Genomic DNA, 15,575 nt, shown 5'->3' with positions numbered 1-15,575 from the left:
AGAATAAGGTTTGTAAAGCACCTAGTGTTGTGCTTTGCACGTAACCCAGGTTAGTAACTGTTCCCCCTTTCCCTTTCTCTGCTTGGCTTTCCAGACTGTTCACACTGTGGGTGTCTCCCTTCCTAGCCAGCACGTTGCTGCTATTCCTCTCTATGCATTGTCTCCTGCAGGCCAGTCAGTCTCCTTGCTGGAACTCCCAGGTACTACAGGGGGAGGACACATACCTTTGGCTTAGAGTTTGACTACCTGACAGCCAGCCGAGAGAGACTTAAATGCCACCATGGTGCTTCTGTGCAAACATCATACAGGGGCCTGAGCAGTAAACCCTGTCCTTTTCAGAAATGCTTGGCATATTGGGAACACAACTGCACCTTTCTGGCAGGGACGTATTTCTATTTTAGAGTAGGGGAAGTCAGGAAAATGAGAGCCAAGTTAAATACCAGTCCCTGCATTAAATTATAATGAAACCCATCAATCTCACACCCATGTCCATATGTTTTGATGGCAGCAATGAAGACAGCAGGTCAGGACTAGAGGCTTTGGGGAATTTTGCCTGTTAGTGGCATCACCGCAGGAAAAGGCCTTGTTATACTGTTTTATTTTCCCATAGCTGAGTTGAGAAGTTTGATGCTGAGTAGCCTTCTAGACTCTACAAGGTACAGGGAGCCCTTCCGGAGAGGTGGAGACCACCCCATGGGTGAGACGATGGCCAGCAGATAGATGATCAACTGGAGCTTTAAGGGACAACTTAGAACCCTGAGCCCTGGGCCACTGACCTTTAAAATCAGCAGCTCTCTGTTCTTAAGTAATATTTCATGATTGGATTAAAATCTGGCACTGACCTAATGGTATTACTGGTGTAGTGGGAAAATTAATTAGCAGTGAGAAAGTGGCAGCAGCAAGCAGCTCTAGTTGTAACTACTTCCAGGTAAAAAATAAGAAATGAGGGCAGATCACATCCGTCGTTCAAGGCACCTGCCTACGTCTGGGTTACTGGGAAACCCCAGTCATAGGTTTTCAGCCTCACAGTGTGGGGAAGCCTGACCTATGCCAGACCCACACATTCAGCAACCAAAACCCCCCAAAACCAAACCCATTGCCGTCGAGTTGATTCCGACTCATTCAGCAACAGTTGGTTGGTAATACACCCAGGGAGCTACACAGAGGTAATCAGAATGCTGGTTCATGGATCAAGGTCAACCTGGAGGGTAGAAGGTGGTCCTGAAGGTAGCGCCATAGGGCTTTGCACTAAACCTTGCTCTAGTCAACCATTCTTACCAGTGACTTTCATACGAACACAACTGATCAATTCTGCGATAGCGATAAGGACAGAAAGAGGAGATTTAAAAAATATCACAAGCTCAGGCTCACTAGAGGCATAAATGGAAAGTCTTGAGATGAGGTTCAAAAAAGTCAGCCGCAAAATACAGGAGAGATGAGGGGGTGGAGGTGAGGTGGTGGGGAGTAGTGGTGGGCAACAGTTCTTAATTGACTCTAAGCTGCTTTGGCCATATTTTCCAAAGCTCTGTTTTTGAACTACCAATCCTTCTTCATTTCCATCTCTCACATTCCAATCACCAATAATTATCAGTGCATACTGGTCGCATGTTCGATCAATTTCCGACTGCAGAAGTTGGTGAAAATCTTCAACTTCTTCATCGTTGGCCTTAGTGGTTAGAAAATATGGCCTTGGTGATAGAAACGATGCCGGAGATCTCATGATAAAATTTTACAAGCCCAACTACTCATTAACAACCTGTGATATGCAGATGACACAACTTCGAGAGCAGAATAATCGGGCAATGAGAATGGTTTTAACCACACTCAACTCTACAAGGTTTTCCTTTGTTCTTCTCCAGCTCTTTTGGGGTGATCGGCCTGGTCCCAGGGATTGAGCTACTCTACGCAGGGAAGCAGGGAGAGGGCAGGATGGATAACGGCACCTGGCCTGGGCTTTTTCATGACACCACAAGCCTCCTACACGTCACCTGCCTACTCTCCAGAGAGGCCAGAGACCTGGGCGGTGGGGTGAGGATGGGAAATAGGGGGGTGATCTGAGGGATTTAGAGTTGACTACAGGGTCCATGTCTGTTTATGAGCCAAGAGGAAACCTGGGCTTCATAATCTGATGCCATCCTTCTTTAGTTTCCAGCTGGGGCTGTGCCGCTAATCAGGTGATCAGTGAACTCCTGTATCATTGAATGAACTCTGGGCTCGTAGTGGAGAAGGGCCTAGTTTGAATCCTGACTCCACATCTTGTTGGCTGTATGATGTTCGTCAAATTTCTTAACTTTTCTGAGTCTCAGTTTCCTCAACTGTGAGACAGGGGCACGAATGCATAGTTTCTCAGGGACAGTGTGAACAGTCAATAACATTATTTCCATGAAGTCCGTTTGTTGCTGTTGGGTGCTATCTGATCGATTTTCGACTGACAACGACCCCATGTGACAGAGTAGACCCGCCCTGTAGGGTTTTCTTGGCTGTAATCTTTATGGAAGCAGATCGCCAGGTCTTTCTCCTGCAGAGCCGCCAGGTGGGCTTGAACAGCCAACCTTTCAGTTAGCGGCCAAGTGCTTAACTGTTGCACCACCAGGGCTCTTTGAAATCCATTTACAATATGGAAAAATCCCATCCAGATATGAGAGATTATTACTACTGTAGTCACAGAGGGGGATGGTTTTTCTTCAGCTCCAAGAATATGTTTAAAACACAGCTGGATTTTGAGTTTATTGGATGGAGGAGCTAAAAGAATTCACCTTTGGCTCTAGAGGGACATAAATTGCTAACCCAACTCTGCTTTTCCTCACGAGAGGCTGTCATATCCTGAGCTTGGTGGGGTGCTCCAGGCCCCTGTAAAGGCTGTCGGCTGGTAGGTGTACAGAATGTTTTTGGCTCTGCAGTTTTGATCACCCCCGCCCCAGTTGTTTTTTACTCTGTGTCTAAAAATTATATCAGAGCTTTATCAATTTTGACAACTTTTCCCCGAGAAAGAGACTTCTGGAGTGAATTCCATTAAGCCAACTTAATTTTGGGGGCAAATTTTAATATAGCAGCATCAAACCATTTCCATATTTATCTATTTTCATTTTTCTGAAATTATTTTCACTGAGATAATTTGTCATCTGTGCAAATTTTGGAAGCCCTGGTGGTGTACTGGTTAAGTGCTACAGCTGCCAACCAAGGGGTCAGTAGTTCGAATCCACCAGGCGCTCCTTGGAAACTCTATGGGGCAGTTGTACCCTGTCCTATAGTGTCGCTATGGGTCGGAATCGACTCGATGGCACTGGATTTTTTTTTTTTTTGGGTGCAAATTTTATGACAATGATTAAATTTATTGTTCAGCTTTCATTATTATTATTAAAGCTTCAGCCATTGTGAGTTTTCTATAGAACTACTAATTTTACCAAGTCTAAACTTTCCAGGTAAAATTTTGTAATAACAAATACTTATGTCAATGTTTAGTCATTCACAAACTTTGTCATGGGCTGTTTCAGCCAGTGGAACCTTTACGTGGTGATGCGCATGTTACTAGTTCTATTTTTTCCCTTTCAAATTCCACCATTTCCATTTTTAGGCGTCAAAATGGGTTCTTCAGTAAACTCACCTGTCACACATTTTATCACGGGCTGCTTTAGACACTGTCAGGTTTATTTTATTTTGATTATTTCTCTCAGAAATTTTAATTATCGTTAGATTCAATGTTAATTCAACTGTTTCTTTCTACCTCTTAGCTAATGTGTGAGGATATTCTCAGTAATTCTCTCTGGATATTTCTGGATTGCTCCCTTGGCCAGAGTTGGCTGTGTCTTTGGCTAATCTAGCTGTCCTGTGCACTTTCTGGTGGAGCAAAGAGAAGAAGGCAGGGTCAATGTGAGGAAGGGTGAGAATGTCCTAATTTGATAAAAGATTGAAAGCAGATGAGAAACGTGGTGAGATTTAGGCTTTAGAAAGTGAACTCTGGCTTTACAGTGGAGTCTGGATTGGAGAAGACAAAAGTGGGTGGGAGGTGGTCAGAAACTACTGCAGAGACCCAAGTGAGGGACAAATTGCGTATATATATATATATAGTCCTTATTGTGTGTGTTGGGTAAGATTGTGTGTCAACTTGGCTGTCAACTTCTTAGTTTTGGCAGCGGTATAATGTTGTGATCACTTCCCTATTGAGATTTGATACATGACCACCTCCATGATAGGATCTGCTGTGGGTAGCCAATCAGTTGAAGGGGAGTTTCCTTGGGCATGTGGCTTTCATCAAATGTGGGTGAATGTTCAGGCACGGCTTGGGGGCTTTTGCTAGTTCTGGATCCTGCAGCTGGCTCCTGTTTTTCTGACCTCTGCTTCTTGGGACTTGAACTAGCAGCTTGCCTGCAGTCTTGCCTGCTGATCTTGGGATTCATCAATCTTCACAGCCTGTGAGCAACAGCCCTGTTCTCCAGCCTGCTGATCTTGGGTTTGTCAGCCCCTGTGGCTATGTGAATCAGGAGAAGACTCTTACCTGATCCATGGACTTGGGATGTTACAGCCTCTACAACCTCGTGAGCCATTTCCTTAATATAAATCTCTCTCTCTCTATATATATTTATATGCTTTACTGATTTTGCTTCTCTAGAGAACCCAGCCTAAGACGCTGTGTCCTAAGCATTGTTCTAAGCATTTTATAAATAGTGCTTCATTTTATCCTTACAGCCATCATATGGTACTATTTTTATCCTCATACTTCGGATAAGGAAACTGAAGTACATAGAGATTCAAGTTGCCCAAGGTCATTAAACTGGGAAGGGGTGAATCTAGGATTCAAAACTGGGTAGAGGGGCTTCATGGACAGGGCCCTTGACTCCTTTGATGGTGTTTTGATCCAAGGATGAAGCATTGGGGGTGGAAAGAAGGAGAGATTTTGACAAATGCTATGGAAATGATGGCAGTTGATGACAAGGGTAAGGAATTGAGAATGGTGTTCAGGTTTCTGGCTTTTGTGTCTGGGTGGATGATGGGACTATCCCTTGAGAAAGGGATTACAAGGGAAGTTGTTTAGGGGGAAGATAATGTGTTAAGCTTTCATGTTGTATTAGTTGAGGTAATTCTAGCTGTGGTATAGTAAGAAGTCTGACTCCATTTTTGATGTTTGAACTGCTGACAGCTTTCAAGCTCCAGCATTTTCCTTCCCCATCCTGCCCCACAGCTGGGAAAGCCAATAAAAAACCTGCACACTCCCTCCCGACCCTGGGGGAAGTTCAAACTATGCCAACACAGGTCCACTTGCAGGAATCTTCACCTTGGTGCCACCCTTTAACCACAGAACTAGGCAGAGCCAGTCAGCCCTCCCTCTTCTTTCAAGCCTGCCCTGCTCTCCCTATAAAGTCTCATTATGTGAGTAATAAATCTCTTTATACCCTCTTAGCGCATGTGTGGTGTCATCAGTTCGACATCTAAACCAAATATGGGTTCCTTTTGGGAGATCACACCATATAGTAACAGATAAATCCTGAACACAGTAGAATTTTATTTATAGTTCACATCGTAGTCCAATGTAGGAGTTCCTGGTTAAGCAGCCTGGCATGAGCTCATTCAGAGACCCAGATGCCTTCCACCTTGTACCTCTACCTCCTTGAATTCTTCTGAGTTCCTCCATTCAGTCAACAGAGGGAAAAAGAGCAAGCAGGATTAAGTGAAAGGGGCAGACTTGGGGATGGCACACAGCACTTCTTGTAAAAATGACGCAGTGAAATCAGAGATCCTTCAACTTCATCGTCATTAGCATCATCCCAAGGCTGATTGCTATGAGGTCAGACATACCTCCTCCCTTCATTTTTTTTTTTTTTTTTTTTTTTACCAATTCTGACACCAGCTGTCCATCTCACAGCACTCTTCTCTGCTGGATTTAATAATTCATTGCAATGGCCATGCAGAACTCACAGACTGTACTCATAGTTACGGAGTTTATTAGGGAAATAACGGGTTACAATTCAGGATCAGGAACAAATCAGGATACAGTTCTTCTTTCAGGACAGCTTCTCAGCTATGCCTGCAGGAGGCCTGTCTCTCTGGGCCCCTTGGACCTTCAGCCCCGCAGCCTCTGGGCCTCTGCAATGCTCAGGCAAGTGTTACCAAGCTCTTTAGCTCTGCTGATAAGTGCCTGGAGGCACCCCACTCTGCCAGTAAGCCTCAGGCTTGAAGGCATTCAGCTGTCTTGCTCTGTGGGTCAGTGAACTTAGCTTTGCTAAGTGCCTGAAGGCACTCCACTCTGCTAGCAAGCCTCCTGGCTGGAGGCATTCAGCCGTCTCTCTCCACAGGTTGGCATGCCCACTATAGCCACCTCACTCCATGGGCCAGGAAGCCCACTGCGCCATCTCTTTGGCCAGTCTTCTGGTTCTGATGCCACCGTTTCTCTGCTACTGCTTCTCGCTGTCTTGCACTGTCTCCAGTGTTACAGCTTTCTCTCTCTGTCTCCCGGATCTAGGAGGTTCTCAATGCAGGGACTCTGGGTGCAAATGAGACACTCTACTCCCAGCTCTTTCTTGATGGTTGTGAAGTCCCCTCTGTGCTCTGGAATTTGCTCTTTTTAAGCCCAGCAGAAATGGAAAACCAGGAGATGAAAAACCAAAAGGGAAGAACACTCTCGGCGTTTCTCAATCTGAAAGAACTGAAGAAAAAATTCAAGCCTCGAGTTGCACTAGTGAAGGATTCCATGGGGAAAATATTAAATTATGCAGGAAGCATCAAAAGAAGATGGAGGAATACACAGAGTCATTGTACCAAAAAGAATTAGTCGATGTTCAACCATTTCAAGAGGTGGCATGTGATCAGGAACTGATGGTACTGAAGGAAGAAGTCCAAGCTGCTCTGAAGGCATTGGCGAAAAACAAGGCTCCAGGAATTGATGGAATATCAATTGAGATGTTTCAACAAACAGATGCAGCACTGGAGGTGCTCACTTTTCTATGCCAAGAAATATGGAAGACAGCTTCCTGGCGAACTGATTGGAAGAGATCCGTATTTATGCCTATTCCCAAGAAAGGTGATCCAACCGAATGTGGAAATTATAGAACAATATCATTAATATCACATGCAAGCAAAATTTTGCTGAAGATCATTCAAAAACGGCTGCGGCAGTATATCGACAGGGAACTGCCAGAATTTCAGGCCGGTTTCAGAAGAGGATGTGGAACCAGGGATATCATTGCTGATGTCAGATGGATCCTGGTTGAAAGCAGAGAATACCAGAAGGATGTTTACCTGTGTTTTATTGACTATGCAAAGGTGTTCGACTGTATGGATCATAACAAACTATGGACAACACTGTGAAGAATGGGAATACCAGAACACTTAATTGTGCTCATGAGGAACCTTTACATAGATCAAGAGGCAGTTGTTCGGACAGAACAAGGGGATACTGATTGGTTTAAAGTCAGGAAAGGTGTGCGTCAGGGTTGTATTCTTTCACCATACCTATTTAATCCGTATGCTGAGCAAATAATACGAGAAGCTGGACTATATGAAGAAGAACGGGGCATCAGGATTGGAGGAAGACTTATTAACAACCTGCATTATGCAGATGACACAACCTTGCTTGCTGAAAGTGAAGAGGACTTGAAGCACTTACTAATGAAGATCAAAGACCACAGCCTTCGGTATGGATTATACCTCAACATAAAGAAAACAAAAATCCTCACAACTGGGCCAAAGGGCAACATCGTGATAAACAGAGAAAAGATTGAAGTTGTCGAGGATTTCATTTTACTTGGATCCACAATCAACAGCCATGGAAGCAGCAGTCAAGAAATTAAAAGACGCATTACATTGGGCAAATCTGCTGCAAAGGACCTCTTCAAAGTGTTGAAGAGCAAAGATGTCACCCTGAAGACTAAGGTGCACCTGACCCAAGCCATGGTATTTTCAATCACATCACATGCATGTGAAGCTGGACAATGAATAAGGAAGAGTGAAGAAGAGTTGACGCCTTTGAATTGTGGTGTTGGCGAAGAATATTGAATATACCATGGACTGCCAAAAAACGAACAAATCTGTCTTAGAAGAAGTACAACCAGAATGCTCCTTAGAAGCAAGGATGGCGAGACTGTGTCTTACATACTTTGGACATGTTGTCAGGAGGGATGAGTCCCTGGAGAAGGACATCATGCTTGGCAGAGTACAGGGTCAGCGGAAAGGAGCAAGACCCTCAATGAGGTGGATTGACACAGTGGCTGCAACAATGAGCTCAAGCATAACAACGATTGTAAGGATGGTGCAGGACCGGGCAGTGTTTCGTTCTGTTGTGCATAGGGTTGCTGTGAGTCAGAACCAACTTGACGACACCTAACAACAACAAACAACAAGCCCAGCAGGATGGCAAAACTGACCAATCCCCTTGTTAAGATTCCATACACCTTATTTACATGTTTCCACCCTCACAGGGTTCCATGCACCTTATTTGCATGGTCAGCAAGCTGTCCAATTCCCTTGGTGGGCCACAAGCACCTTATTGGCATAGTCTCACCCAGTCACTGTGTGGGAGTTACCAGACCATACATGGATAAAAGGACCATATTAAGTAATTCACAGCACTGCAGTTCTGCTTATTTTCCTTTGCTCAGAACTCAGATCATGGCTTTGACCACCTGTGTGGAAGGTTGGGAAATGTAGTCTAGTGTGTTCCCAAGAGGAAAACAAAATGGGTTTTGATGAACATGTAGTAATATCAGTACACTGAGTTTGAAATGGTAGTTATTTATTGAGGTGAGATGTTTAGAAAGATAGAGAGGTCTGAAGCCTAGGATAGAGTTTTGGGCTAGAGCTCTTCATTTATGAACCGTTACACTATATGGGATGAAAGAGAAAAGAAAAGACAGAATAATACTATTCTTAATGTTTTTTTGTTTACTTTTCACCTTCAAGGATTGCCTTCCAGAAGCTCACTGAACGTAGGAGGGTGCTGGGAGGAAAGAGAAATTAAGCAGGAAGAAGTTGAATGCCATCCCCTTTGAATTGGAATCAGTACTTGTCTACACACACACACACACACACACTTTTTTATGATCTGGCCGCTCCAATCTCTTGCCCTTCTAGGTCTCCGAAGGAAACAGAAGTAACAGACTAATTATAGAGAAGACTGAAGGAATGGCAGAGTGGATAAACCAAAACCAAACCAAACTCATTGCCGCCGAGTCCATTCTGACTGATAGAGACGCTATAGAACAGAGTACAACTGCCTCATAGGATTTCCAAGGAGCAGCTGGTGGATTTGAACTGAAGACCTTTTGGTTAGCAGTCATAGCTCTTAACCACTGCGCTACCAGGACTCCAGAATGAGCAAAGGAGAGAGGAAATCACTCTGCTATGTTAAGGGTATGAAACTCTTTTGGATAAGCCATCATTGTCTCCTTGCCAGTTAATTTCATTTTGCATGAAGTTGACAGGTAATCTGATAGGTTTCGTGATCTCTGCAAAAAATTCATGAACTCAGAACTATGACATAGCAAGTAGGAGGATTCAAGTTCCGGCAAGGTGATAATCACCAGGACGGACCTGGAGCTGACAGCTGGTATTGGAATGATCTCCTTTTTTATTGAAGTTCTCTCTGTGATTAGGAAAAAAGACAGCTAAATTGGGTTAACCTGCAGCAGCCAGCAGACCCACATTCTCTGAGTATAGACGAATGGCGTTGATGCGTGTGGAGATGGCAGGATCTTTGTGACTGATTTAAACTATCATAGGCAGAGGCCTCTCACATCTCACCAGTGAACAAGAGCAGTTCCAATATGCAGGGAAGGATGGCATGTTCGGTTCCAGAGTCCAGGAGCAACCTGCAAGAGTGAATCAGAATCCATTTATCAGCACGTGCAAGCTCATTCGTAGTAGCTCCTGTTTTGCGTAGGCTGGAAACCTACTGGTGCCTTAGGTGGCTACAGCCATTCTGTGATCACCTTCTCCCCTCCATCAGCCCCAGGTAGGGGGCAGAAAGTGCAAACAGAACAGAAATGTGCGTCTGGTGGACCAGAAAAAAAAAAGATGGTACCTTTTATAAGCAGTAAAGCATCGCTTCAAGGTAAGTATTTTACTTAAGCTGCTAGGGTATTTTCTGCAATCCTGAAGTATACGTAAATATCCCAAGTTTTGGGACGACCATAACAGTGATGGACAGAGTGTATATAATAGAAGATTAATGTGTGCACAGTCATTCATCTATTTCTTCACTCACGTACCTTTTATACATACCCCTCACTCAATGAAAGTTTATGAAATCTCAAGGAGCAGCGCTAAGTGCACAAAGACAAATCAGATGAGGCTGCTACTCTCAGCCCTCGAGGACCTCACCTCTGTCTGTTTCTCTATATCTGCCTCCACCCAGCCAGCCATCCAGCCATCTGTCTGTCTATCCATTCTCAAGATGCCCAGTGGGCCCTTTGTGGCCCGAGAGTGAGATCATCCTCAAACCCCCAACATCATAGCTCTGTGGGACTCCAAGTCCTCCTCATGGTTTCCCTGGATACCTGCAGCTCACTCCCCCTCCTGCTGTCTGCCTCTGTATTTTCATGGCTGCCTGGACGGTCCTTATCTCAACACATTCAGGTGGACACAACGGTGTGCCCCTCACTGCTTTCTGCCTCTCCAGTTCATGAGCTTCACTTATGTTGTGAGTTTAGCAATTTTATTTAAGATACGATGGGAAGATGGGAAGAGTCACATCATGGAGACTTTGGTCTTCGCTCTTTTCTTCTTCCTTTCTCTCCCTTTTCTTGTGTTTCTTCTCCACATAAATAAACATGACTTCTAACACCTGCCCCCAGCATATGTGTGTGCATGTGTGCACACACGCAAACCTTACGGCCTTATACTGAATAAATAAATCATGCCCTGGAGGCTCAACTTTAACCCTGTCACTTGGTCAAAAAACAACTTTCTGAGCAAATCTTCCAAAAATGAGTTCTAGAAAGGAAATGAAAATTTTTTTTTCTACTATGTATAATTTATCACTGTATCATCCATCTTAAAACTCCACTCTTAAGGGATGGCATAGATAGACGAATAAATGTGGTGGGACACAGATGACAGATCAGCTAGATAGGTATACGGATAGGTGATAGGTAGATTAAAAAAAACCTGTTGCCTTAAAACTGGGGCCAGCTTCTATATACCTCAGAAAAGGAAAATGAAAAACTTCAACAATTATAGTTCTGTTTGTATTTCTATTTCTTAAGATAATGTTTTTAAAGTAAGTCTCTTGGCCTGAGATCATGGGCTGCAAGGTACAGAAATATATTCAATCAAGCTTAAGCGAAGGGACATGCATTTGTTATCTATTGCTGTATAACAAATGACCCCCTAACTCAGTTGCATAAAATAACAAGCATTTATTATCTCACAGTTCCTATGTGTCAGGAATCTGGGAGAAGCTTAGCTGGGTGGTTCTGGCTCATGGACTCTCCTGAAGCTGTAGTCCAGTGTTGGCTGGGGCTACAGTCATCTGAAGGCTTAGCTGGGGCTGGGGGATCTGCGTCCAAGATGGTTCACTCACATGCCTGTTAGCAGCAGGCCTCAGTTCCTCAAAATGTGGGTCTGTTCTCACAATGGAAAGCCTAGTGGTGCAGTGGTTAAGAGCTATAGTTGCTAACTAAAAGGTTGGCAGTTCGAATCCACCAGGTGCTCCTTGGAAACCCTATGGGGCAGTTCAACATGGAACAGGCTTCCACCAGAGTGATATAAGACAAGAGACGGAGAAATCACAATGTGTTTTAAGACCTTGCCTCAAAGTAGAAGGGGCCACATATAAGCATGACTACCAGGAGGTAGGGATCACTGGAAGCCATCCTGGAGAGTAGCTATCACAGATCATTTACTTTGGGCACCAGAGTCATTTTTATGAACATCCAGGAGCAAGAAACCAATGGAACTGCAACTGAAAGATAGGAACATGTGGCCTCTTTCATCCCTGGTTCTTTCTAGTTCTTTTCCTCCTGCTAGTGCTATGGACTAACACGACCACTTCAGAGCCAACTTCATACACTTTTCAGTTCAGCATTAATGACAACAACGATATACCTTAACATTAATATGATTGCAAAGGCTAAAATTTCTTGAGCAGTTGTATTCTATAGACTGTATTAGGTGCATTGCATAAGTGATTGTGTTTAATTAAAAATTATGTGCCCATTTCACACACTAGGAAACTAAGCCTGAGTGGTGTGTTCATGGTGACATGGCCAGAGTTTTTGTACCATTCATTTCAAACTTCTTTAGGCAGAATCCCACTGGTCACTGTAGTCATGTGCTCAGATGTGGCCAGGAAGATGGATATTATAGTACAAGGCATTGCCCCTTCTGAGGCTGTGGGCACAACATATTAAGCTGGGTGGAAGAATTAAGCATGGCAGGAAAGTTAATTAGCATACCTGCTAGAGTAAGCAATTACTTTGTTAAATTTACAACTTTGCCTTAATTGCCACTGTCAGTAAATCAAAATCTTCTTGTGCGGTGTGCAGACAGCAGCTAAAAGCACTGGAAGTACTATGAAACATTTTCCTTCCCATTATCAGCAGTTTAAATGTGTGACAACTTTCTCATATAAATTTTGCCATCTTGTGGCTGGCCTTACAGCTACTGAAGAAGCAGGAAGTTTTTAAGGTGATGTAAGTAAAAATCCTAGAGGAGGGGCCTGTGGTGGCACTGGGGACAATATTCCTGACAGCCCTGTTCCCTATGTCCCTCCTTCCCCCCACACCACAGGAACGTGACTAATAGGCTTTCTACTAGGCTGAGAAGCCGGAGCAAAGAGGCCATTGACACTCAAAAGTCCCTACATTAGAGACTAGAGAGACGTGCCAGTCAGCGTGAGGAGAAGAGAAGAGAGGGCCTGAGAAGGCCCTCAGGACCAGGTGGGGAAGGTGCTGGCTAAGAAGTGCGGAAAGCAGGGTGTTAAGGAAGTGTAGGACAACAAGTTCAGCTCCTGGGTAGTGTCTTAGGCTGACGATTGGCAGATAAGCTGCTAGCTTAAGTCCTAAGAACTGGGGGTCAGATGAACAGGAGCCAGCTGTAGAATCCAGATAGAGCGAAAGCCTGAGAGCCTTGGATGCAGGCCATAACCCCAAGGACACTCTCTTTCAACTGATTGGCTCCTCACAGCAGATCCCATCATGGAGGTGATCCCATGGTATCAGATCTCATCATGGAGGAGATTACATCATTATATGACTGCCAAACTACATCGTAACTGTGAAAACAGTGAGAATCATGGCCCAGCCGAGTTGACACACAACCTTAATGATCACAGGCAGCATGGCAAAACTGAACACAGGATAACTGAAGGCAGCGCTTTACATGCAAAGAGCAACATCATAAAAAGCGTTGTTTTTAGGTGCTGCCAAGTTGGTTCCAACCCATAGCAACGAATCACTGCCCGGCCCTGCACCATCCTCACAATCTTTGCTATGCTTGAGCCCATTGTTGCAGCCACTGTGTCAATCCATCTCGTTGAGGGTCTTCCTCCTTTTCACTGCCCTTCACATTACCAAGTATGATGTCCTTCTCCAGAGACCGGTCTGATAACATGTCCAAAGTACATGAGATGAAGTCTCGCCATCTTTGCTTCTAAGGAGCATTCTGGCTGGACTTCTTTCAATACAGAGTTGTAGCTTTCCTGAATTATCAGGGATGTTTTTACCACTCAGCAGATCGACTGAGTGTGTAAATGTGTGGTGGGTTTCAACTTTACTCCTTAACAATTGATTGCAAGTTATGGAATCTGTCAGCCATTGTTGAGGTTCCTTCTTTGACTTCCACGTGATTAGACAGTGTGGGAGGGTCTTTGTCTTCAGTCTGTGGCGACTGCACTGTGCCACTGCTCCTTCTGCTACAGATGATTTTGTTGAACAGGGATCCTCCCATGTCAGGCTGACACTGGGCTCCACGCGGATGTGGGAATCCAATCAATGTGGTGTTCTCCACTGACTTCCGATTAGTATCTTGCAACTGAGCCCCCAAGGAACTTTGGTGGCACAGTGGTTAAGTGCTTGGCTGCTAACTAAAAAGCCAGTGGTTCAAACCCATCAGCCGCTCTGTGGGAGAAAGATGCGACAGTCTGCTTCAGTAAAAATTACAGCTTGGTAACCCTGTGTTTTTTAACCCTATGGGTTTCTACTGTTCTGTAGGGTGACCATGAATTGGAATCGACTCGAGGCAATGGGTTGAATTGGGCCCCCATTCCAATCCTTAGTTCCCCCAAAAGACTTAGAGGAAGCCTTTAAAACCCTCTCCATCCCCTGGATTGGCCCACATTTCTATGAATCTGCTCCACATTCCCATCTACTTATTTGGTAGAAAGTTTGACCTCAGTCATTTTGGGGGATTCTTCCTTCTCCCAAGGTCATTCAAATGTGTCAGGATTTTGTGTAGTTTTCCACCGGACTGCAGTTCACTACCAAGTTAGCATGACCCATCGGAGGTGGGAGGCACCACTATTCCTGTGCCAACCCTGGGCCTGAGAATCTTTTATTCTAGTTCCCAAGGCCACCGCTTTTAGAGCTTGGTCATATTGATGTTTTTATTCCACCAATTAGAGGCTACTACCCCTTGGGAGGCTCTGGTGGGGGCAGGGCATGGGCTTCTGCCACCCATGGAGAAGATCCCAAACCTGTCCCCTTCCTAGTTTGGCCCTTTCGATCTTTCCTAATTCTAGTAGGCTTTTCTCTATAGTGGTCAGTCTAGATTCATCGTCACCTCCCCTTACCACCACCACCTTTTTAGTAATTGAGATAAAATTTACACACAGTGAAACGCATAACTCTTAAGTGTACGATTCTATAATTTTTAACAAATGTATACACCCCAACCAAGATGTAGAACGTGTATGTCACCCCAAAATTCCCTCATGCCTCTTTATAATCACTCTCTTACCCTTGCCCCAGAAAAACAATGATTTGATGTTTAAAGCTATGGTTTTTTGTTTTTTTTTTTGCCTGTTCTTGAACTTCGAAAGACGAAATCATGTATCTTGTACTCTTTTGTATCCAGCTTTTTCACTCAACATGCTTTTGAGCTCATCCATGTTGATGAGTGCATATGTAGTTTGTACTATTTTATTGCTAGGCAGCATTTCATTGTGTGAATATAGTACATTTTGTTGATCTATTTATGGACATTTGAGATCTTTCAATTTAGGGCTATGTGAATAAAGCTGCTATAAACATTCTTTTAGAAAACATGGACCTATGTGTTCTTTTTTTAAATTTAGGTAGGGTAAACTATTTAGGAGTAGAATTGCAGGATCAAAGTGCATGGGTATGTTTAAACTTTATAAAAAAATGTCAGTTTTCCCAAAATGGTTGCATCATTTTACGTTCTTACCAGCAGTGTCTGAGGGTTCCGGTTGCTCCACGTACTTGCTAACACTTCGTAGGGTCCGTCTTAGTAATTTTAGCCATTCTAAGAGGGTGTGAAGTAGCATTTCATTGTGGTTTCTAATTTGCAATCCCCCCATGACTAATATTGTTGAGTATTCCATTGAGGTAGAGTTTATGTACGGTAAAATTCACCTATTTGGACGTATGGTTCTCTGAATTTTGAAAAATATGGTCCTGTTACCA

This window comes from Loxodonta africana, chromosome 25, assembly GCF_030014295.1.
Source record: "Loxodonta africana isolate mLoxAfr1 chromosome 25, mLoxAfr1.hap2, whole genome shotgun sequence".
Classification (NCBI taxonomy): domain Eukaryota; kingdom Metazoa; phylum Chordata; class Mammalia; order Proboscidea; family Elephantidae; genus Loxodonta; species Loxodonta africana.
This window is presented reverse-complemented; position numbering follows the sequence as displayed.